The following is a 27,011-nucleotide window of genomic DNA, read 5'->3' as shown; positions in this document are numbered from 1 at the left end:
ACATTAAATCTGGTGTTATGAGTTTTATATTGTTCATATGCTTTTGAGTTTGCATGTTTGACAGTTTTTGGCTATATGACTGATATATATGTTACTGAGGTTGAATCTGATGTTTTTATGGATGATTAAGTTTGTATGATTCACCCCCCCCCCCCCCCTCTCATCTTGTTGGCTATTGGATCTGTACTTATATTAAGTATCAGAACTATCAATTGGTATCAGAGCTTTGGACTCCAAAAGGAATGTTTAAAGGCACTTGAGTTAAAGATCCAAAGATGTATAAGAGGGATGCACCGAAGCTAAACAAGTCAAGTTTCTCTACATGGCAGAAAAGGATGAAGCTACATCTATTAGGAGTTGGAGAATATGCTGTCTATTATCTGGAGATTGATTTCATCACACCGAGCACCTATCCATTGACAATGGAAGAGATAAAGGCAAAGCAAGAACATATTCAAGCAATGATTGAAATAACATCTACATTGACCGACTCAGAATTTAATGATCTAGAAGGTTGCAATGATGCAAAGGCAATGTGGACTAAGCTCATATCAGTATATGGAGGAGATGAACATGTTCAAAGAGCAAAAGTGGATAGTCTAAGAGGACAACTTGAATCTATGAGGATGAATGAAGGTGAGAACATAACTTAGTACAGTACAAGACTAAAGGAGATTGTAAATCAAATCAAAGGAGCAGAAGGAACTATTGAAGAAAAGGATGTAACAAGTAAGTTGTTAAGAACCCTTCTACCTGCCTATGCAATCTGAGTCTCTGCAATCAATGAATTGAGATATGTACCCAATATTGGTAAGCTACATGCATTTGAGTTAAGTAATTTTGATAGCAGTGGGTCATCGGTAAATAAAGTTGAATCTGCATTCAATTCTTTTCATATTGATGAAACTGATGATTACAATGATAGAAAGTATAAGTACTCTGAATGGAATCACAAAAACATGGAGGAGGTACACAAACTATATGAGGAAATCAGAAAGCAAGAAGAGTTTGAAGCACTATTAGCCAGAAGGCTACCGAGAGGAAAAGGTAAGTATAAAGGAAAGCTACCTTTAAAATGTTTCAATTGTGATAAGATAGGACATATGGCTTCTAACTATCCTAACAAAGAATCTAGTGAAAAGAGAGATTACCGAGATGACAGACAAAAAGATAATCATTACAGAGGACACCGAGACTTCAGGAGAAGAGATAAAAACACATGCCTAATAGCTGATGAAGAATCTAATGATGATAAATCAGATGAGACTGATACAGAGGAAGTTGTTTATGTGGCTATCAAGGATGGATCAGATGAAGAAAGGTATGAAGAAAAAGCCCTAATATCTCACATAAACACTAATGATTCTTGGATTATAGATAGTGGATGCTCACATCATATGACAGGAGATAAACACAAGTTTGTTATGTTAGAAGATTATGATGGAGGCTATGTTAGATTTGGTAATGATGCACCATGTCCGGTAAGAGGTAAAGGATCCATAACACTTCTTGATAATACAAGATGCAATGATATTTATTGGGTTGAAGGTTTGAAATACAATTTGTTGAGTGTAGCACAGCTAAACAACACAGGTTACCGAATAGAATTTCAGAAAGGAATTGTCAAAGTTCATGACAAGAATGGAAAGTTAGCTGCTACCGAGACACAAACAAAAGGTAACACATTTCACCTTGACTCAACTCAGAATAAGTGTTTGCATGCAAAGATAGATAATACCTGGTTATGGCATAAAAGGTTTTGTCATGTTAATTTTGATAATCTGATCAAAATAAGTAAGAAGCACTGAGTAAGAGGTCTACCGAATCTTGAAAAACCTGAGAATGCTATGTGTCGAGGATGCCAGATGGGTAAGATGACAAGATCAAGCTTTACAAGTAAGTCTTACACTTCTAAGGGAATTTTAGATCTTGTGCACACTGATCTTTGTGGTCCTATGAAAGTTCAGAGTTATTATGGTGATAAGTATTTCATATTATTTGTGGATGACTATTCAAGGATGATGTCAGTAATGTTTTTAAAAGAAAAATCAGAAGCTTTTCAAATGTTTAAATGGTACAAGGCTAGAGTTGAAAATGAAACAGGAAGACAACTGAAATGTCTCAGATCAGATAGAGGAGGAGAGTTTACTTCTGATGAGTTCAACCTATTTTGAATGATCATGGTATAAAAAGACAAGTCTCTACACCGAGAACTCCACATCAGAATGGGATAGCTGAGAGAAGGAACAGATCTATTGTGGATTGTGCTAGAACACTAATGATTGAGAAGAAGGTTCACAAACATTTTGGAGAGAAGCAATAAGCACAGCTGTTTACACCTTGAACCGAGTTCAATTGAAGAAAGGTACTTTGAAGACACCTTATGAGATCTGGTATGATAAGAAACCTAATGTTAGTTATTTTAAAATATTTGGAAGTAAATGCTATGTTCATAAAGATGATAGAAATGGTAAGTTTGATCAGAAAAGTGAAGAAGGAATGTTTCTAGGTTATTCTTCTAGAAGCAAAGCATTTAAATGTCTGATCAAATCATCTAACAAAATAGTAGAAAGTGCAAATGTGAAAATTGATGAATTTGCATAAAGAAATGATGAAGGTAATTCCAAAAAACCAGAAGGCTATGATGAATTTGTCTATGTGCAACTGAGAAGTCCTACCGAGATAACTGTTGAAGAAAATGAAAGAAATATCCAGTTACTGAGTGATGAAGAAGATCATACAGAGCCTACCGAGCCTGTATTAGCCAAGTATGTCAGAAGACATCATGCACCAAGTCAAATTATAGGAGATAAGGATGATCCAGTCATGACAAGGAACAAACTGAGACAGAACACATGTTTGATATCTGAATTTGAACCGAGAATAGTGAAAGAGGCATTTAACAGTGAAGATTGGATAAATGTTATGACAGAAGAGATTGATCAAATCAAGAAGAATGACACCTGGACATTGGTCCCAAGACCGAAGGACAAAAATGTAATCGATACAAAGTGGATCTTCAGAAACAAGCTAAATGAAAAAGGTGAGGTCATTCGGAACAAAGAAAGACTAGTTTGCAAAGGTTATGCCCAAGAAGAAGGAATTGATTATGGTGAGACTTTTGCACCTGTGGCAAGACTTGAAGGAGTAAGAACATTGTTGGCATATGCTGCTTACAAGAATTTCAAGGTATATCAAATGGATGTCAAATCTGCATTTCTAAATGGTATATTAGAAGAAGAAGTTTTCATTGAACAACCTGAAGGATTTGTTGAAGGAGAAAATAAAGATCAGGAATGTAAGTTGAACAAAGCTTTATATGGTTTGAAACAAGCACCAAGAGCATGGTATGAAAGATTGCACTCTTATTTGATTAATATTGGTTTTATAAGGACAAGTGAGAACAGAAACATGTACATGAAGAATGATGAAAATGGAATACTAATCTCAGCAATATTTGTTGATGATATTATATTTTGTGGAAATGACACTCTATGCAAGAAATTTGGAAATGAAATGAGCAAAGAATTTGAGATGTCATTAATCGGTGAGATAAAGTATTTTATAGGTTTACAAATACTGCAAATGAAAAATGAGATTTTCATTACCCAATCCAAGTACATAAATGAAATCTTGAAGAAATTTGGAATGGAGGATTCAAAATCAGTAAGTACTCCTATGACTACCAATTGTAAACTATCAAAGAATGATGAATCTGCATCTATTGATGAGACACTTTAGTGATCTATGATTGGAAAGTTGCAATATGTTGTTCACAGCAGGCCAGATATAGCACATGTAGTGGGTATTGTTGCAAGATTTTCTGCAGATCCTAAGGAAACACACATGACGACAATCAAAAGAATTTTCAGATACTTAAAAGGCACTGAAGATTATGGCTTAGTGTAGTCACATAAATCTGTCCACTTAATTAAATGAATACTTAGTATTTATTTGATTATTTAACCATCAATTAATGAATTAATTAAATTAATATTTAATTAATTCATCTTAACCCTCTTATCCTATTAATTAAATAAATTATTCAATTTATTTGATTTAATTCACTTAACCAAATTCAGACCATTAATTAAATAAATAAATCATATTTGTTTAATTAAATCTTCTCTCACATTTAAATAAATTAATATTTATTTAAATCCCCCAAAATCCCACCTCTCACATTTAAATAAATTAACATTTATTTAAATCACCTTTATCCTCCACCCACTTGTATTTTCCTACAAATGCAAGTTGCACAATTATTTTAAATAAATAATTTATTTAAAATCACCTTTATCCTCCACCCACTTGTATTTTCCTACAAAAGCAAGTTGCACAACTATTTTAAATAAATTATTTATTTAAAATCCTATTTATCCTCACCCACTTGAAACCTTTAATGGTTTCCCTTAAAGTATTCAAACTTGATGGCTTCCTTCCATAGTCTTCTTAAGACTTTAATGGTTTTCCTTAAAGTCTTCAAGCCTTTAATGGTTTCCCTCAAAGTCTTCAAGCATTTTAATGCTTTATCTTCATTTTTCTCATTTAAATAAATTAATATTTATTTGAACATTTATCCAAATGCAAATTACACCATTTAATTGAAATAAATGATTTTATTTTAATTGAAAATACCAAAATTTCTCCCACTTGCATTTTCCTACAAAATCCACTTGCATGCCTAAACCCCTTCTAGAATTTTCTAATCACTTCTAAATAACCTAACCCCTTCTCTAAACTTTGTCACATTCCTAAGCAAAAGGGAAGTCACTTCTCAAACCCTCAAAGTCTTTGATAACCATTAAAGGCTTTCAACCTTCAACCACTAAATGGCTCAAAGTCTTTGATAACCATTGAAGGCTTTCAACCTTCAACCACTTAATCCCCAAAGTCTCCAATAACCATTAATGGTTACCTCAAACCCTCCCACATGGTTAAAACATTTGTTTTGACTCAACCTCTACCCAACCCAAAGGTCTCATCAGGCCATTAATGCTTTGACCATGATTATCTCTTAAACATTTGCACAAAGGTTTATCCTTGGATTAACTCTTAATCCAGTGGGTAATCTTAATTTGGACTTGACCCTTAGCCTCTAGATAACCATGAGGTCTTCTCAGGCCTTTAATGCCTCCAACCTCTTCTCTCAACCCAATCCTATGTTGACACTTGTCACCATTTTATTGGTGCCAATTGTGCACATGGATCCCCAACTTTCAAACTTGGCCCTTGATTAAACCATTCAATCTTAACCCTTCATTTCCCCATTTCTTCTATAAATAGAACCCTTCTCCTCAAGCAAAAAAGAGAAAGCATTAGAGTATTGTTGTTATACTGGCATTAGCATAGAGCTTTCTCATAGCATCACTATCTACACTTGCATAGTATTTGCTTATCATATTCAACCATCTTGAATCTCCATATGGCATCCATGGCTAGTGCTAAAAGCTGAGAGCTACACTCATTTGGGACTTGGAGAGGAGAGGAACAAGGGAGGAGCAACTATGAGCATCTTGATTAGCTATTTTATTCTATGTTTATATGCTTTCTATTTCATGCTTAATATCTCTCTTGATATGCATGTTTAGGATAATCTTTTGTTGCTAACACTAACGTTTGTTTCTTGTGCTCTTGTGTGTGTTGCCATCAAACAAATTTTCTAATCCTTTTTGCAGAGCATCACTTAGTATATCAGAAAGGAAATGATTTTGATTTAAAATTTTATAATAATGCTGATTGGGCAGGCAACATTGATGACAGGAAAAGCACAAGTGGAGGAGCGTTCTTTTTAGGAGAAAGACTAGTGAGTTGGCTTAGCAAGAAACAAGGATGTGTTTCTCAGTCAACAGCAGAAGCTAAATATGTTGCTACAACACTGAATTGTACCAACATTGCATGGATCAAACAACTATTGGAAGGTATAAATGAGAAAGTTACCGAGCCTGTAACTATATTCTGTGATAACACTAGTGCCATTAATATTTCAAAGAATCTTGTTATGCACTCTAAGACAAAGCACATATCTATCAAATATCATTATCTTAGAGAAGAAGCTTAAGAGAAGAAAGTGGTGTTGGAATATGTTAGCACAAAGGAGCAAATAGCAGATATCTTCACCAAGCCACTACCAAAGGACACTTTTGAATATCTCAGAAGTAAGTTAGGGGTCCTACCCTTATCTTCTACTCACTGACTAAGTTCGGTGAAAGCATCAATCCGATGACTCTCTTGAATATCTTTTGGGAGTTGATGTTGGAGTTATACACTTTAGAAGGTTTTCTAAAAGTGTACTGGAATTAATACTGGAATAATATAGAGAATTATACAGGGAACAGGAATTGAAGACAAATGCTCTGACTGAGACTCAGTTAATACACAACAGAAGGAAATAACTTCTTACAAATAGAAATTATGTTTTAGTTCTTTCCTTTTTTGGCATTTTTGTCAAAGGGGGAGAAGACCTACCAAGGGGGAGAAGACTAATGTATGAGAGAAGACTGAGAGAAGACTACAGATTGAAATAAAGACTAAAAACAGAGGAGAAGTCTAATGTATGGGGGAGAGAATTTCAGCATTTTAGAATCATAGTAATCCAAATCTTTTAAAGGTCAAATCAATTGGTTTTGCCATCAATGCCAAAGGGGGAGACTGTTGGCAATATTACAATATAACAGACAATGAAAGATTGTTGACATTTCAATAAGGATATTGAGAAGGTTGTTGATGATTATGGACATAACTGATTAAAGATGTTTTACTATCTTGATATTATTATTTTGTCATTGATGTCAAGAAATTGATTTTCTAATTCAGTATGGTGTTGCCATATCTTGAGAAGTATGATATGAAGATTATAAAGAAGTCGGTAAAAGACACAGGAAAGAATATGATGAATAAAGGGATGAATAAGGTATTCAATGGGAAACTACTACCGAGTCAGACAATGATGAGATCATGATGTTTTAGATTGTTTTAACATCATAAATATGTTGTAAAATGTAAAGGTTAATACTATACTATGTTACCAGGCAAAGAACCTAGTTGGTAAACCCTAAGGTTATCGCTATCGGTTAATGAAGGCAGAATGTCTACCGAGTGAAGTTTAGTATTTACCGAGTTACAACCGAGCTATAACAGAATGCATTAAATGTTTGCATGTTATATTTAATGAAAGATGTTGATGAGCTGGAGCAGATCAATGATTGGTAAGTTGTGGAAGAAGTTTGTTAACGAATCTAAGGTAATGGAAAGTCTGCATGAAGATCTACAGCTCAGATTGAACCACAATACCCTAACACAAGTTCCAAGGTGACAATACAAGTTCCAAGGTGGGGTAAAATATTTTCAGATCAAAGGATACATTGAACCTGGACAAGATTGAAGATCTGATGGCTATGGTTGATTATGGGAAATGTGATCAATGAGATTAAGCGGTTAGAAGATTGTTTATAAATAAGAAATTGTTGATAAACAATGTATGTGGGCAAGTGTATGCACAGGGATGCTACATAGTGATCACCGAGCATAGAAGCTTGAAGACCTGTTAGAATAACAGAGTATAGATGCCCAGCAGATAGACAAGATTAGTTCTATGTCTAGATTGTATTGAAAAAATAGGAATCTGCTTTAGCATTTTAGATGTGAAGTTGCAAATAGATTTTTATTACTGTTATTTTGTGAAAGTGACAGAAAATCTCTTAACCGAGTGGACTTAATAGTCTTATATGTAAATCCTCTAGCAAGGTGACATTCTGATTGAGTGTTTGAAATCCTTTGATAAGGTCACTTCTAACAAAGCTGAAGATCCTAACATATTTGAGGGAAATCCCTTAACCGGGTCACATCTAGCAGTGTGTTTGTAATCTTTAACAAGATTTTCTTTTAATCGAGCATACTCTAGAAGAGTATATTTCTTAGTGGGTCCGAAATCCCACAGTGGTTTTTCCCTATTTGGGTTTCCACGTTAAATCTAGTGTTATGAGGTTTATATTGTTAATATGCTTTTGAGTTTGCATGTTTGACAGTTTTTGGTTATATGACTGATATATATGTTCTGATTGATTAAAAAATAGGTTTTAAGGACCCGAAACCTTTACATCATAGAAAGAGAAAGAGCAGCAAAAGGATTAAAAGTCCGCATACATAACGACTGGCCAGAAGACCAGCAAACAGAAAGAACAGCAAAGCAACAAAACAACAAAACACAGCAAAGAAACCAGGGAGACGCTACACAGCAATTTTCTTTAGCAGGTCCTCTGCCTTTATCACCAACTCATCATAGGTAGCCTCGACAGCTTTCAGCTCTTCCAGATCCTTGTTCATTTTTTGTTCCTTCCTCTTGCCTCTGGTGCAGGTTTTGGGACCTTGAGCTTCCCCTGTACCTTCAGCGTCCAGGTCAATTTCTTGGATTTCCTTGTCATCGTCAAGCTTACTAATGAGGGTATGAGTATTATTGGCTGAGATTTTCAGAATACTAAGGCTCTGCTCCATGATATTCTTAAGGCACTCCTCAATTTTTTCCACTTTAGTGACAGTATCCGAGAGTGTTTTTTCACTAGTTTCCACAAGGCTTTTTCTGTCCAGCATCTCCTTTTCAATCTTCTCAAACCTAGGGTTGAAAGCATCTCTGATGTCTTCTACTTTAGCAATAGTGTTTTTCAGATCCTCAATATAGTCAGCCATTGTATTCCCCTCCCCTATATTAATGGTCTCCAGAATCAGGACTCTGTTGCATAGTTTTTTATACTCATCCACAGCTTTCTTGTAACCATCAATGAGCCATTCCATAGTTTACATAAAACCATGCAAGCCCTCGGGAGGAGAGCCATAGGGGGGAGTCGCTTTTCCAAGGGTTACCTGTTCATCTTTAGGGATATGGAGGGCGGAGATAGTGTCGGCAGCCCTGAGAGTCTCTTCCGTTGTCTCCTTTTCCAGGCTGTGCTCTGCTTCCAGGGTCCTAGCTTGCTTGTCAGCTTCTGGTTCCTTGCCAGTCTCCTCTTTTTTCTTATGCTTTTTCTGGGTCTGGGCTTGGTTTTTAATTTTCTTCTTCAACAACCCTTTAGGGTTCTTCTTCTCCTCAGAATAATCTGAATCCTCTTCTTCCAAAGAGATGTTGATCAAGGGTTTGATTTGAAGTTTTTTGCCCTTGGAAGATGAGGGTCTTGTTTTCCTCTTCTTACTACTCTCATATTCTAAATCATCAGAGCTATCCTCAGTATCAGATGAGGAATCATTGTCGGATTCCTCCTCCTCCGAAAAAGCAAAATCAGACATATCTTCCTCAAAGTCCACAGAGGGCTGCATCCGGTTATTTTGACTGGCCTTTAAATGGTCATAAATAAGGACCATTAGGCCTTGGTGCATTGCAGTATCGCCCAGAGGATTCTCTTTGTAGGCTTTAAGGGAAGCATTCATTGAGCAAAGCAAGAAATAAGGAAAATTCACCTTATCATTATGCCTAAAGTGATTTAACAGAACAAAATGATACCCATAGACTTTCGTAAACCTACCATCTAGAGTAATATACCGCATTAAAACAAAGAGAATTTCCCGCCAGGGTTTGGCAAAAGCCCTAGGCGGGTAGTAGGTTTTGCTCAACTTTACCAGTTATTTTTTCTTTCTCAGTAATCGGGTACCTTTCAATGGCTTCCCTACTGACCTTCCTGTCTCTGTAGAAATGACTGATATATATGTTACCGAGGTTGAATCTGATGTTTTTTGGGATGATTAAGTTTGTATGATTCACCCCCCCCCCTCTCATCTTGTTGGCTATTGGATCTGTACTTATCTTAAGTATCAGAACTATCAGTATTTGCTAGCATATGTCGTTAGGTTTTCAGTTTCTTGTCTATTTTATTTGTGACGTCATAAATCTCATAAGTATCAGAACATCATTACTAAGCTTTTTATGTATTTTTGAGTTGTCCTACCCATCTCATGCTCCAGTTAGTTTGAGGATCACTGGAGGATTCCATCCTTGAGCATTCTCTCTTTCTGTTGAGCCCTTTTATGAGATAATCTTCTTTGTTTCAGTGAATTCCTGAGTGTGGTGCAGAGATTAGGAAGTTCACTAAAGGGATTACCTTCCTGGGTCTTGCAGAGCCCAAAGTGTAGAAGGATTTGCAGAAAATCCTTGTCGCAGTTGGTCCAAGCCTGAAGGATATTGATAGTTGGAAGTGGCTTTCAATAGGTATTCAGAGGAATCATCTTTGTCTATGCCTTGTAGAAGTGTAAACCTGTTTTCGGGCACCAACACTTTATTCAAATTCAAACTAAAGTTCCAAGAATGCATTTATGAAGATAAAACAGAACATAGTGACAATATTCTGATTATTAAACCATCCATACGTGCAAAAAAGTATAAAGTAAACATTTAACCAAAAGATACGGTTTCTAATATTCTTCCTAATAAGCAGCATATAATAGCAGAAATAAGTAAATATGCATGTATTTAAGTATGTCACTAGGCATATTAGTTCACAGAATATTAAAAGTTTAAAGCATAAATTATGATTTAAAGTATCATGATAAAACACTCATCATTCCTCCCCCTCCTATCCTAAACCATGTCTCATGGTTGATCTGGTATATTTTTGTTTTATCTCTCAATCCATAAAACCAGTTCCACCTGAGTGAAATTGTATTGATGGTAATTTTGAGGGGATACATATCCATTCCATTTCTCTACATCATATGTACACTCTCTCATATCTTCCCCTGCAAAATTATTTGGTGTGTCCAGGTATGGAACAAGCATAAGGATTAATGGAGGTCTAAACTTCATTCCTACCCATTTTATATCCTACTCCTCCATAATTCTTATGAATGACCTTACCCTATTAAGACTCCAGGTAATGTTTGCAGGAGAAATAGGTTCCCTCCTTCTTAATGGAACTGGAATGGTATTATACCTAGTTCTGGATGCCTGCAATTCTCAGTAGGGTAATTGGTTTTGAACATCTCTGATGCTCTCATACTAGCAGTTAGATTCCTCCTATAAGTGGGTTGTACTTGATGAACTTGTGCAATGAAAATGAACTTTGATCTAAAGTCCAAAAAGTTTGGTGTTTCATCTCTAATTGGGAGTCCCAATCTATTTTGTTGTTCTCTATATTGTTTAATCTATCTTTCCACTTTACCTGATTTTGTAACAGAGATACAAATTCTCGAACTTGCACTTCACCAACATAATTTTTCAAAAAAGATTGATAATAATGGCCTAAAAGAAATCCATGCAGATAGAATTCACACATTTGGTTTTGATAAAAAGGATGAATTCTATAGAAGTCCTTAAGAAAATCATCGTCATCCTCATACTTTGTTTTCCTGTCCAAAACCAACTGATTAATTTTCCATTGAAGAAATCTTTCACAGAGGAACAAACAATATAACCCAGAGGTTTTTCTCAATGCCAATAAAGTTGATGATAGTTTTGCAACTTGCTCTACTTGTTGGATTTCTTTTCTCTTCTAGTCCTTCACTTCCTCAAGTTTTCTTGACAACTCAAAATTTTCATGTTTATATTTTTCAATGACCAGAGAGACTTCCCATAGAATAGCAAAAGAAGTGGAATTTCCTTGAGTAGGAGCTTAACGGTTTTGATTTCTTAATTGTTGTTATTTTCTTGCCAACTCCTCTTTTAACTTCCTTATTTCCAAAGTATTTTGCAATTCCTGAGCATTGGCTTGTTGTAATGCTTCCTCTATCTCCTCTATCCATTTTCTCCAATTTTCTTCTCTTTCATTAACAGATTTTTGTACCTCTTCAGTTTGCAAAGTGACTCTTCTTATCTCTTCATCTTTCTACTTCAGAATTTCTTCCATAAAATTTATTTTCTCATAACCTTAGACAACTATGTCTTAATTCGAGACAACATCATTGCTTTCACCAATTCTGCATCTTCCTCTTTTCTCCCTTTATCTACACCATGTGGAATTTCTTCCTCAAATAGTATTTCCTTTCCTTCCCTTTTGACAAACTATGGAGGAGAAGGTGGTAATTGGGTTTCAAAACCATGGGAAGGAGATGAGTGGGTTTGAGTAATCTCAAATTCTTCAGAAGCTTCCAATATTTCAGTATCGTCTCTTGAGGGTGTGAGAATGTGGTGACTATTGAATTTCAACATCATCTAAAGATTCATCATCAATATAAATTATTTTGGGCAAGACTTGTTCAGTGATTTTCTCAATTTTTGGTTCTTTTGATGGCACGTCATCAATACCTAGTTGACTGGGTTGAGTTGACACAGGGGGAACATTCTTAGTAGAAAGTGTGGCAGGAGGGTTTTGAACTGGAGGCTGTTGAATAGGTTCATTAGGTTCTGTAATAGAGGGGTCATCAAGAGCCCTATGGGTGTCAAAATGAGAGCTAGGTTCTTCTCTTGTTTCTTCCCTATTGATATTTTTTGTAGAGCTACAAGTAAACTCTAGAGGTCTTGGGCTCCTCACTTTCTATTTTCCTCTTTTTCTTTGATCACCCCTCTTTTGTGAGTTCATATTCCTTATCTGCCCTTTTTGTTTTCTTCTTTGAGGGTTCCCCTTTTTCTATTTTCAAATTTTTTAACATAGGCTCCTTCTTTTCCTTCTTGATAGGTGATAAAAATTCTCACCACTTTTCTTTCCCTGACTCTTTCTTTAAGAAATGATGCTTAACAATAAGATGAATTAAAGTAGGGTGTTTTATGTGACCATCTTTTCCTTTTACCCTATCTATCATAGAAGAAATCTAAGAGAATAGGAAAGAAGGAAGATTAACCCGAGTCTCTGGTCTAGTGTTTGCATACTTTAAATGAATTAGTAGTTGCATTCCTGGGCCCAACACCATGTTGTACTACCCTTCACAAGTGAGAATTTTCATAAGCTAGAGCATTGTTGCTTTCCACGGCTCTTCTAGACTGCTTCTATTAATACCCTTCGTGCTACCTTTGTGTATCTGCAATTCAGGTCGCTTCTCATTTCCTTCATGGAATGAATTGATCACCTCATCAAAATTAATGTGGCCCTTGTTTATCAATTCCCCTTTGGCGAGAATCCCTAAGATTTCACTTATAACCTGAGGTGTCACTTCAATAACTTCCCCTCCTACCTGTGTAACATTACCATGGAAATTTTGCATGAATTCTTCTACAATTCTTCATGCAAATCCTTCATACTTTTTAATGAAACACATCCAACCCACCTGCTCTAGCAATCTTTCTGTTTCTGGGTCTAGGCTAAAATTTCCTGGCTCGGTGATTCTTTTGTTCCCCATTTCTTCTTTCTTAAAAATTATGCTTTCAACTCTTCAATTTAAACTCAGCTCACAAAACAAGGAATGAAAAATATTTCATGAAAGATAAGAGATATGTCCATGGTGATTATTAATTACACACACACATTTCATTAACTTCATACTAAATTTGCACGATCCACCCACCATTATGTTGATGATAGTTTTGCAACTTGCTCTACTTGTTGGATTTCTTTTCTCTTCTAGTCCTTCACTTCCTCAAGTTTTCTTGACAACTCAAAATTTTCATGTTTATATTTTTCAATGACCAGAGAGACTTCCCATAGAATAGCAAAAGAAGTGGAAGTTCCTTGAGTAGGAGCTTAACGGTTTTGATTTCTTAATTGTTGTTATTTTCTTGCCAACTCCTCTTTTAACTTCCTTATTTCCAAAGTATTTTGCAATGCCTGAGCATTGGCTTGTTGTAATGCTTCCTCTATCTCCTCTATCCATTTTCTCCAATTTTCTTCTCTTTCATTAACAGATTTTTGTACCTCTTCAGTTTGCAAAGTGACTCTTCTTATCTCTTCATCTTTCTACTTCAGAATTTCTTCCATAAAATTTATTTTCTCATAACCTTAGACAACTATGTCTTAATTCGAGACAACATCATTGCTTTCACCAATTCTGCATCTTCCTCTTTTCTCCCTTTATCTACACCATGTGGAATTTCTTCCTCAAATAGTATTTCCTTTCCTTCCCTTTTGACAAACTATGGAGGAGAAGGTGGTAATTGGGTTTCAAAACCATGGGAAGGAGATGAGTGGGTTTGAGTAATCTCAAATTCTTCAGAAGCTTCCAATATTTCAGTATCGTCTCTTGAGGGTGTGAGAATGTGGTGACTATTGAATTTCAACATCATCTAAAGATTCATCATCAATATAAATTATTTTGGGCAAGACTTGTTCAGTGATTTTCTCAATTTTTGGTTCTTTTGATGGCACGTCATCAATACCTAGTTGACTGGGTTGAGTTGACACAGGGGGAACATTCTTAGTAGAAAGTGTGGCAGGAGGGTTTTGAACTGGAGGCTGTTGAATAGGTTCATTAGGTTCTGTAATAGAGGGGTCATCAAGAGCCCTATGGGTGTCAAAATGAGAGCTAGGTTCTTCTCTTGTTTCTTCCCTATTGATATTTTTTGTAGAGCTACAAGTAAACTCTAGAGGTCTTGGGCTCCTCACTTTCTATTTTCCTCTTTTTCTTTGATCACCCCTCTTTTGTGAGTTCATATTCCTTATCTGCCCTTTTTGTTTTCTTCTTTGAGGGTTCCCCTTTTTCTATTTTCAAATTTTTTAACATAGGCTCCTTCTTTTCCTTCTTGATAGGTGATAAAAATTCTCACCACTTTTCTTTCCCTGACTCTTTCTTTAAGAAATGATGCTTAACAATAAGATGAATTAAAGTAGGGTGTTTTATGTGACCATCTTTTCCTTTTACCCTATCTATCATAGAAGAAATCTAAGAGAATAGGAAAGAAGGAAGATTAACCCGAGTCTCTGGTCTAGTGTTTGCATACTTTAAATGAATTAGTAGTTGCATTCCTGGGCCCAACACCATGTTGTACTACCCTTCACAAGTGAGAATTTTCATAAGCTAGAGCATTGTTGCTTTCCACGGCTCTTCTAGACTGCTTCTATTAATACCCTTCGTGCTACCTTTGTGTATCTGCAATTCAGGTCGCTTCTCATTTCCTTCATGGAATGAATTGATCACCTCATCAAAATTAATGTGGCCCTTGTTTATCAATTCCCCTTTGGCGAGAATCCCTAAGATTTCACTTATAACCTGAGGTGTCACTTCAATAACTTCCCCTCCTACCTGTGTAACATTACCATGGAAATTTTGCATGAATTCTTCTACAATTCTTCATGCAAATCCTTCATACTTTTTAATGAAACACATCCAACCCACCTGCTCTAGCAATCTTTCTGTTTCTGGGTCTAGGCTAAAATTTCCTGGCTCGGTGATTCTTTTGTTCCCCATTTCTTCTTTCTTAAAAATTATGCTTTCAACTCTTCAATTTAAACTCAGCTCACAAAACAAGGAATGAAAAATATTTCATGAAAGATAAGAGATATGTCCATGGTGATTATTAATTACACACACACATTTCATTAACTTCATACTAAATTTGCACGATCCACCCACCATTATGTTGATGATAGTTTTGCAACTTGCTCTACTTGTTGGATTTCTTTTCTCTTCTAGTCCTTCACTTCCTCAAGTTTTCTTGACAACTCAAAATTTTCATGTTTATATTTTTCAATGACCAGAGAGACTTCCCATAGAATAGCAAAAGAAGTGGAAGTTCCTTGAGTAGGAGCTTAACGGTTTTGATTTCTTAATTGTTGTTATTTTCTTGCCAACTCCTCTTTTAACTTCCTTATTTCCAAAGTATTTTGCAATGCCTGAGCATTGGCTTGTTGTAATGCTTCCTCTATCTCCTCTATCCATTTTCTCCAATTTTCTTCTCTTTCATTAACAGATTTTTGTACCTCTTCAGTTTGCAAAGTGACTCTTCTTATCTCTTCATCTTTCTACTTCAGAATTTCTTCCATAAAATTTATTTTCTCATAACCTTAGACAACTATGTCTTAATTCGAGACAACATCATTGCTTTCACCAATTCTGCATCTTCCTCTTTTCTCCCTTTATCTACACCATGTGGAATTTCTTCCTCAAATAGTATTTCCTTTCCTTCCCTTTTGACAAACTATGGAGGAGAAGGTGGTAATTGGGTTTCAAAACCATGGGAAGGAGATGAGTGGGTTTGAGTAATCTCAAATTCTTCAGAAGCTTCCAATATTTCAGTATCGTCTCTTGAGGGTGTGAGAATGTGGTGACTATTGAATTTCAACATCATCTAAAGATTCATCATCAATATAAATTATTTTGGGCAAGACTTGTTCAGTGATTTTCTCAATTTTTGGTTCTTTTGATGGCACGTCATCAATACCTAGTTGACTGGGTTGAGTTGACACAGGGGGAACATTCTTAGTAGAAAGTGTGGCAGGAGGGTTTTGAACTGGAGGCTGTTGAATAGGTTCATTAGGTTCTGTAATAGAGGGGTCATCAAGAGCCCTATGGGTGTCAAAATGAGAGCTAGGTTCTTCTCTTGTTTCTTCCCTATTGATATTTTTTGTAGAGCTACAAGTAAACTCTAGAGGTCTTGGGCTCCTCACTTTCTATTTTCCTCTTTTTCTTTGATCACCCCTCTTTTGTGAGTTCATATTCCTTATCTGCCCTTTTTGTTTTCTTCTTTGAGGGTTCCCCTTTTTCTATTTTCAAATTTTTTAACATAGGCTCCTTCTTTTCCTTCTTGATAGGTGATAAAAATTCTCACCACTTTTCTTTCCCTGACTCTTTCTTTAAGAAATGATGCTTAACAATAAGATGAATTAAAGTAGGGTGTTTTATGTGACCATCTTTTCCTTTTACCCTATCTATCATAGAAGAAATCTAAGAGAATAGGAAAGAAGGAAGATTAACCCGAGTCTCTGGTCTAGTGTTTGCATACTTTAAATGAATTAGTAGTTGCATTCCTGGGCCCAACACCATGTTGTACTACCCTTCACAAGTGAGAATTTTCATAAGCTAGAGCATTGTTGCTTTCCACGGCTCTTCTAGACTGCTTCTATTAATACCCTTCGTGCTACCTTTGTGTATCTGCAATTCAGGTCGCTTCTCATTTCCTTCATGGAATGAATTGATCACCTCATCAAAATTAATGTGGCCCTTGTTTATCAATTCCCCTTTGGCGAGAATCCCTAAGATTTCACTTATAACCTGAGGTGTCACTTCAATAACTTCCCCTCCTACCTGTGTAACATTACCATGGAAATTTTGCATGAATTCTTCTACAATTCTTCATGCAAATCCTTCATACTTTTTAATGAAACACATCCAACCCACCTGCTCTAGCAATCTTTCTGTTTCTGGGTCTAGGCTAAAATTTCCTGGCTCGGTGATTCTTTTGTTCCCCATTTCTTCTTTCTTAAAAATTATGCTTTCAACTCTTCAATTTAAACTCAGCTCACAAAACAAGGAATGAAAAATATTTCATGAAAGATAAGAGATATGTCCATGGTGATTATTAATTACACACACACATTTCATTAACTTCATACTAAATTTGCACGATCCACCCACCATTATGTTGATGATAGTTTTGCAACTTGCTCTACTTGTTGGATTTCTTTTCTCTTCTAGTCCTTCACTTCCTCAAGTTTTCTTGACAACTCAAAATTTTCATGTTTATATTTTTCAATGACCAGAGAGACTTCCCATAGAATAGCAAAAGAAGTGGAAGTTCCTTGAGTAGGAGCTTAACGGTTTTGATTTCTTAATTGTTGTTATTTTCTTGCCAACTCCTCTTTTAACTTCCTTATTTCCAAAGTATTTTGCAATGCCTGAGCATTGGCTTGTTGTAATGCTTCCTCTATCTCCTCTATCCATTTTCTCCAATTTTCTTCTCTTTCATTAACAGATTTTTGTACCTCTTCAGTTTGCAAAGTGACTCTTCTTATCTCTTCATCTTTCTACTTCAGAATTTCTTCCATAAAATTTATTTTCTCATAACCTTAGACAACTATGTCTTAATTCGAGACAACATCATTGCTTTCACCAATTCTGCATCTTCCTCTTTTCTCCCTTTATCTACACCATGTGGAATTTCTTCCTCAAATAGTATTTCCTTTCCTTCCCTTTTGACAAACTATGGAGGAGAAGGTGGTAATTGGGTTTCAAAACCATGGGAAGGAGATGAGTGGGTTTGAGTAATCTCAAATTCTTCAGAAGCTTCCAATATTTCAGTATCGTCTCTTGAGGGTGTGAGAATGTGGTGACTATTGAATTTCAACATCATCTAAAGATTCATCATCAATATAAATTATTTTGGGCAAGACTTGTTCAGTGATTTTCTCAATTTTTGGTTCTTTTGATGGCACGTCATCAATACCTAGTTGACTGGGTTGAGTTGACACAGGGGGAACATTCTTAGTAGAAAGTGTGGCAGGAGGGTTTTGAACTGGAGGCTGTTGAATAGGTTCATTAGGTTCTGTAATAGAGGGGTCATCAAGAGCCCTATGGGTGTCAAAATGAGAGCTAGGTTCTTCTCTTGTTTCTTCCCTATTGATATTTTTTGTAGAGCTACAAGTAAACTCTAGAGGTCTTGGGCTCCTCACTTTCTATTTTCCTCTTTTTCTTTGATCACCCCTCTTTTGTGAGTTCATATTCCTTATCTGCCCTTTTTGTTTTCTTCTTTGAGGGTTCCCCTTTTTCTATTTTCAAATTTTTTAACATAGGCTCCTTCTTTTCCTTCTTGATAGGTGATAAAAATTCTCACCACTTTTCTTTCCCTGACTCTTTCTTTAAGAAATGATGCTTAACAATAAGATGAATTAAAGTAGGGTGTTTTATGTGACCATCTTTTCCTTTTACCCTATCTATCATAGAAGAAATCTAAGAGAATAGGAAAGAAGGAAGATTAACCCGAGTCTCTGGTCTAGTGTTTGCATACTTTAAATGAATTAGTAGTTGCATTCCTGGGCCCAACACCATGTTGTACTACCCTTCACAAGTGAGAATTTTCATAAGCTAGAGCATTGTTGCTTTCCACGGCTCTTCTAGACTGCTTCTATTAATACCCTTCGTGCTACCTTTGTGTATCTGCAATTCAGGTCGCTTCTCATTTCCTTCATGGAATGAATTGATCACCTCATCAAAATTAATGTGGCCCTTGTTTATCAATTCCCCTTTGGCGAGAATCCCTAAGATTTCACTTATAACCTGAGGTGTCACTTCAATAACTTCCCCTCCTACCTGTGTAACATTACCATGGAAATTTTGCATGAATTCTTCTACAATTCTTCATGCAAATCCTTCATACTTTTTAATGAAACACATCCAACCCACCTGCTCTAGCAATCTTTCTGTTTCTGGGTCTAGGCTAAAATTTCCTGGCTCGGTGATTCTTTTGTTCCCCATTTCTTCTTTCTTAAAAATTATGCTTTCAACTCTTCAATTTAAACTCAGCTCACAAAACAAGGAATGAAAAATATTTCATGAAAGATAAGAGATATGTCCATGGTGATTATTAATTACACACACACATTTCATTAACTTCATACTAAATTTGCACGATCCACCCACCATTATGTTGATGATAGTTTTGCAACTTGCTCTACTTGTTGGATTTCTTTTCTCTTCTAGTCCTTCACTTCCTCAAGTTTTCTTGACAACTCAAAATTTTCATGTTTATATTTTTCAATGACCAGAGAGACTTCCCATAGAATAGCAAAAGAAGTGGAAGTTCCTTGAGTAGGAGCTTAACGGTTTTGATTTCTTAATTGTTGTTATTTTCTTGCCAACTCCTCTTTTAACTTCCTTATTTCCAAAGTATTTTGCAATGCCTGAGCATTGGCTTGTTGTAATGCTTCCTCTATCTCCTCTATCCATTTTCTCCAATTTTCTTCTCTTTCATTAACAGATTTTTGTACCTCTTCAGTTTGCAAAGTGACTCTTCTTATCTCTTCATCTTTCTACTTCAGAATTTCTTCCATAAAATTTATTTTCTCATAACCTTAGACAACTATGTCTTAATTCGAGACAACATCATTGCTTTCACCAATTCTGCATCTTCCTCTTTTCTCCCTTTATCTACACCATGTGGAATGTCTTCCTCAAATAGTATTTCCTTTCCTTCCCTTTTGACAAACTATGGAGGAGAAGGTGGTAATTGGGTTTCAAAACCATGGGAAGGAGATGAGTGGGTTTGAGTAATCTCAAATTCTTCAGAAGCTTCCAATATTTCAGTATCGTCTCTTGAGGGTGTGAGAATGTGGTGACTATTGAATTTCAACATCATCTAAAGATTCATCATCAATATAAATTATTTTGGGCAAGACTTGTTCAGTGATTTTCTCAATTTTTGGTTCTTTTGATGGCACGTCATCAATACCTAGTTGACTGGGTTGAGTTGACACAGGGGGAACATTCTTAGTAGAAAGTGTGGCAGGAGGGTTTTGAACTGGAGGCTGTTGAATAGGTTCATTAGGTTCTGTAATAGAGGGGTCATCAAGAGCCCTATGGGTGTCAAAATGAGAGCTAGGTTCTTCTCTTGTTTCTTCCCTATTGATATTTTTTGTAGAGCTACAAGTAAACTCTAGAGGTCTTGGGCTCCTCACTTTCTATTTTCCTCTTTTTCTTTGATCACCCCTCTTTTGTGAGTTCATATTCCTTATCTGCCCTTTTTGTTTTCTTCTTTGAGGGTTCCCCTTTTTCTATTTTCAAATTTTTTAACATAGGCTCCTTCTTTTCCTTCTTGATAGGTGATAAAAATTCTCACCACTTTTCTTTCCCTGACTCTTTCTTTAAGAAATGATGCTTAACAATAAGATGAATTAAAGTAGGGTGTTTTATGTGACCATCTTTTCCTTTTACCCTATCTATCATAGAAGAAATCTAAGAGAATAGGAAAGAAGGAAGATTAACCCGAGTCTCTGGTCTAGTGTTTGCATACTTTAAATGAATTAGTAGTTGCATTCCTGGGCCCAACACCATGTTGTACTACCCTTCACAAGTGAGAATTTTCATAAGCTAGAGCATTGTTGCTTTCCACGGCTCTTCTAGACTGCTTCTATTAATACCCTTCGTGCTACCTTTGTGTATCTGCAATTCAGGTCGCTTCTCATTTCCTTCATGGAATGAATTGATCACCTCATCAAAATTAATGTGGCCCTTGTTTATCAATTCCCCTTTGGCGAGAATCCCTAAGATTTCACTTATAACCTGAGGTGTCACTTCAATAACTTCCCCTCCTACCTGTGTAACATTACCATGGAAATTTTGCATGAATTCTTCTACAATTCTTCATGCAAATCCTTCATACTTTTTAATGAAACACATCCAACCCACCTGCTCTAGCAATCTTTCTGTTTCTGGGTCTAGGCTAAAATTTCCTGGCTCGGTGATTCTTTTGTTCCCCATTTCTTCTTTCTTAAAAATTATGCTTTCAACTCTTCAATTTAAACTCAGCTCACAAAACAAGGAATGAAAAATATTTCATGAAAGATAAGAGATATGTCCATGGTGATTATTAATTACACACACACATTTCATTAACTTCATACTAAATTTGCACGATCCACCCACCATTATGTTGATGATAGTTTTGCAACTTGCTCTACTTGTTGGATTTCTTTTCTCTTCTAGTCCTTCACTTCCTCAAGTTTTCTTGACAACTCAAAATTTTCATGTTTATATTTTTCAATGACCAGAGAGACTTCCCATAGAATAGCAAAAGAAGTGGAAGTTCCTTGAGTAGGAGCTTAACGGTTTTGATTTCTTAATTGTTGTTATTTTCTTGCCAACTCCTCTTTTAACTTCCTTATTTCCAAAGTATTTTGCAATGCCTGAGCATTGGCTTGTTGTAATGCTTCCTCTATCTCCTCTATCCATTTTCTCCAATTTTCTTCTCTTTCATTAACAGATTTTTGTACCTCTTCAGTTTGCAAAGTGACTCTTCTTATCTCTTCATCTTTCTACTTCAGAATTTCTTCCATAAAATTTATTTTCTCATAACCTTAGACAACTATGTCTTAATTCGAGACAACATCATTGCTTTCACCAATTCTGCATCTTCCTCTTTTCTCCCTTTATCTACACCATGTGGAATTTCTTCCTCAAATAGTATTTCCTTTCCTTCCCTTTTGACAAACTATGGAGGAGAAGGTGGTAATTGGGTTTCAAAACCATGGGAAGGAGATGAGTGGGTTTGAGTAATCTCAAATTCTTCAGAAGCTTCCAATATTTCAGTATCGTCTCTTGAGGGTGTGAGAATGTGGTGACTATTGAATTTCAACATCATCTAAAGATTCATCATCAATATAAATTATTTTGGGCAAGACTTGTTCAGTGATTTTCTCAATTTTTGGTTCTTTTGATGGCACGTCATCAATACCTAGTTGACTGGGTTGAGTTGACACAGGGGGAACATTCTTAGTAGAAAGTGTGGCAGGAGGGTTTTGAACTGGAGGCTGTTGAATAGGTTCATTAGGTTCTGTAATAGAGGGGTCATCAAGAGCCCTATGGGTGTCAAAATGAGAGCTAGGTTCTTCTCTTGTTTCTTCCCTATTGATATTTTTTGTAGAGCTACAAGTAAACTCTAGAGGTCTTGGGCTCCTCACTTTCTATTTTCCTCTTTTTCTTTGATCACCCCTCTTTTGTGAGTTCATATTCCTTATCTGCCCTTTTTGTTTTCTTCTTTGAGGGTTCCCCTTTTTCTATTTTCAAATTTTTTAACATAGGCTCCTTCTTTTCCTTCTTGATAGGTGATAAAAATTCTCACCACTTTTCTTTCCCTGACTCTTTCTTTAAGAAATGATGCTTAACAATAAGATGAATTAAAGTAGGGTGTTTTATGTGACCATCTTTTCCTTTTACCCTATCTATCATAGAAGAAATCTAAGAGAATAGGAAAGAAGGAAGATTAACCCGAGTCTCTGGTCTAGTGTTTGCATACTTTAAATGAATTAGTAGTTGCATTCCTGGGCCCAACACCATGTTGTACTACCCTTCACAAGTGAGAATTTTCATAAGCTAGAGCATTGTTGCTTTCCACGGCTCTTCTAGACTGCTTCTATTAATACCCTTCGTGCTACCTTTGTGTATCTGCAATTCAGGTCGCTTCTCATTTCCTTCATGGAATGAATTGATCACCTCATCAAAATTAATGTGGCCCTTGTTTATCAATTCCCCTTTGGCGAGAATCCCTAAGATTTCACTTATAACCTGAGGTGTCACTTCAATAACTTCCCCTCCTACCTGTGTAACATTACCATGGAAATTTTGCATGAATTCTTCTACAATTCTTCATGCAAATCCTTCATACTTTTTAATGAAACACATCCAACCCACCTGCTCTAGCAATCTTTCTGTTTCTGGGTCTAGGCTAAAATTTCCTGGCTCGGTGATTCTTTTGTTCCCCATTTCTTCTTTCTTAAAAATTATGCTTTCAACTCTTCAATTTAAACTCAGCTCACAAAACAAGGAATGAAAAATATTTCATGAAAGATAAGAGATATGTCCATGGTGATTATTAATTACACACACACATTTCATTAACTTCATACTAAATTTGCACGATCCACCCACCATTATGTTGTACTTTTCTTCAAGATTTGTTGAGTTGGTGATGGCTTTAGTATGTGTGTTGATCACCGTAATTATTACTTTTTAGAATTTGAAATGACAAATGGCATCAATCCAATTCATCCCTTATTTCCCTATTTAATACTTGTTAACTTATAATAATAATGTTATTAATAAGTCGATGGAAACTTTATACAAACAAAATTTATCATTTTTACTTTTATCCACAAATTAGAAAATAATATTTCGAAGATAATACCTATGATAAATGTTTACCTTGAAATTATTCAATATATATTGGTCAGGAGTCATCATGCAAGATTGATCATTTTTCTACTAAGAAAAAGCAGCATACTGATTAAGAGCCATCAGGAGCATAAATATCAACTTATCAATAATAAAACTGACAAGTTGATCAGGATTTATTCAGAGCTCTTTCTACATGGACCAATTAATCATTAAATAATGAAATGGTCTTCAAAAATTTCAGCATCAGAGACTATCAAGAGAAAAAGGAACACTAATCCGGAAAAAGACTTATTTATGGATTCTTGAAAGTCATCAGGAGTGATCAGGAGCCATTAACTTTTCCCTTAGGTATTAATCGCCATTTCTGGTTTTCAATTCACCCCTGAGGTAGACCACCATTTCTGGTTTTCAATTTACCTTCTTTATTCTATCTTTTTGTTGGAATTATTCAAAACTAAGTTTCATCACAGAAGTGATATCTTCTCTACTGAAATGTTCAATTCTGGACTGCAACTCTTCAAGGAATTCTTCTTTCGATGTTGGTTTATGATATAACTTGAGACGGTGACCATTAACTAGCATAGTTCTTCTTTCTCCATCAATAGGCACTAACTGAATTGAACCATTATCAAAAACTTGAGCAATCTCATATGGTCCCAACCATCTTGTATGAAACTTTTCTTTATATTCCTAGAACCATGAGCCAAACAATAGTGCCCTGTCTCCTTCCTTAAACTATCTAGAGACAATATGGTTATCATGTCATAGTTTCCTCTAATTCTGAATCAATTTTGTATGCTGCAAAGCTTCCATTCTCATTTCATCTAGTCTATTCATTTGCAAAATTATCACTTTCTCTGCCTCGGGCAAACTAATACCAACTTCTAATGTCATTCTCAAGGTCTGTAAGTCAAATTCAATGGGCATAACTAGGGTTTTTCTATATACCAATTCATATGGAGAAAACCTTATTGTTATTTTCTAGGTTGTATTATATGACCATACTACTTCATTTAATCTATCTGACCAATCTGACTTCCTTAATGAGATAGTCTTCCTACAGTTGAAGTGGCATCTCCATTGTTGTTGTTGATCTCCCCATGCATTAACACCCATCACAGTGTTTCACCTAAAATGAAACATCCTTAGTCATGGAAGGCCAATAGTAACCAACACCTAAGATCTTGTGAACTATTCGGATCACAGAATAGTGTCCTCCTTCTAGTTCATTATGACATGCATGGATGATGTCATAAACATCAATCTCATGTATACACCTGCAAACAATATGATCAAGACATAGTTTAAATATGAGACCATCAATCCATTGAAATCTAGGACTTTCACGTATTAATCTTTTCTTTTGCTTAGGATTAAAATGATTTGGGCACTTCCCTATTACAAGATAATTTGCAATATCAACAAACCAAGAGGATTATACCGAGATAGCAAACAAGTGTTCATCTAGAAATGAATCATTTACTGGTTCATTATTTCCCTACAAAACCATTCTGGAAAGAAAATCAACAACAACATTATCCTTACCTAGTTTATCCATAATGGTTATGTCAAATTCTTGTAGTTCCATCTTATTATTCAACCTCCAACAACAACTTTACTCATCAAATATCGAACTACCGCATGGTCCGTGTGAACAAAAACTTTATACCCGGTAATATAATGCCTAAATTTATTAATTGCATACACAAAAGCTAAAAACTATTTCTTAGTTTATGTATAATTCCTTTCTATTGAATCATTTTTTTGTTGATGTAATAAATAGCATGCATTGCTCCATTGTCATCTTTTTGTCCCAATACTGCTCCAATGGCTAAGTTTGAAGCATCTGCATGAATTTGAAATGGTTCTCCCCAGATAGGCCCTTTAATAATAGGAGAGGTGGTCAAGGCATATTTAATAGCTTCAAAAGATGTTTGACAACTAGAAGTGCATGAAAACTCTACATCCTTTTTAAGTAGTGTGAATAGTGGTTCAACAATTTTACTAGACCATTCAATAAATATCCTATAATACCTTGAATGTCCAAGAAAAATCCTAACATTAGTTTGGGTTTTGGGTATTTTAAGTTGTTGAATAACTTCAAATTTCTTTGGATCAACTTTGATACCCTCCTTGGAAATATGATGTCCCAAAACAATTCCTTTGGTCATTATTAGGGAACATTTCTCATGATTTAGTGATATTTTGTGATCCTTACATCTCTGTAACACCTTGTTTAAACTTTCAATGACTCACCATATGTTTTTCTATGAACTGTAATATCATCCATGTATACTTCTACACAAGAAGTGGTTAAGTAAGAAAAAATAGCTAGAATGACTCTTTCAAAAGTGGTCAGTGCATAACAGAGTCCAAATGGGAGGACTTTATAGGCATAAGTTCCCCAAGGGCATGTGAATGTTGTCTTATATTGGTCCTCAAGAGCCACTTGTATTTGGTTATAACCGCTAAAACCATCTAAGAAAGAGAAATAATTACTGTCAGCTAGGTTATCAATAACTTAATCAATGAATGGTAAAGGAAAATTATCATTTTTAGTGGTTTTATTCAATTACCTATAATCAACACAAACACACCACTTCCCATTTTTCTTAGGAAGAATGACCAATGGTGAAACCCATTGACTATCAGAAATTGGGTAGATAAACCCTACTTGCACCATTTTTTCTATTTGTATCTTAACAAAATCTCTCAAAGCTGGGTTAATTATTCTTTGCCCTTGTCTCATAGGCTTGACATCCTCTATGTAGATATGATGTATATAGATTGAAGGATGTATCCCTCTCATATCTTTATATTCCCAAGAAAATGCTTCTATATGTTTCTCTAAAGTAAGTTTCAATTTTTCCTCTTGTGTTGGAAGCAAAGATGAATTTGATAAAGAGAGGTTTATCTGTCAAAATTGAAATTTATTTTGTTTCCTTATCTCCTTTAATTGGATCACCAGTGATTATATTAAGAGGAAAAGGATATGACTTATTATGATGTAAAAAAAAACTCTTCAATTTTCTTTTAGATTCCTTTACTAGTATTAAATTTTTCCCCCTGCTCAACATACTCCTCATACTCTTCAGTATGTTCTAATAAAGTGACCATTCCTAACTCAACCACCCCTTCCCCTTCTAAATACATCTCATCATCAACACAATGTTGAGTATCAAAATGAAATGTTGGCTTACCTAGAGGGTAAAGTGTCAATTCTTTTTTGTTTCTGACCATTAGAAATAGTCATACTACTAGATTTGCAATCTATCAAAGTTTTTGCAGTTGCTAACCAAGGTCTTCCTAGTAAGATTGGATAACCATATGCCTTTTTCCTAGCT

This window comes from Cryptomeria japonica, chromosome 4, assembly GCF_030272615.1.
Source record: "Cryptomeria japonica chromosome 4, Sugi_1.0, whole genome shotgun sequence".
Lineage (NCBI taxonomy): Eukaryota > Viridiplantae > Streptophyta > Pinopsida > Cupressales > Cupressaceae > Cryptomeria > Cryptomeria japonica.
Note: the sequence above shows the minus strand (reverse complement) of the source record.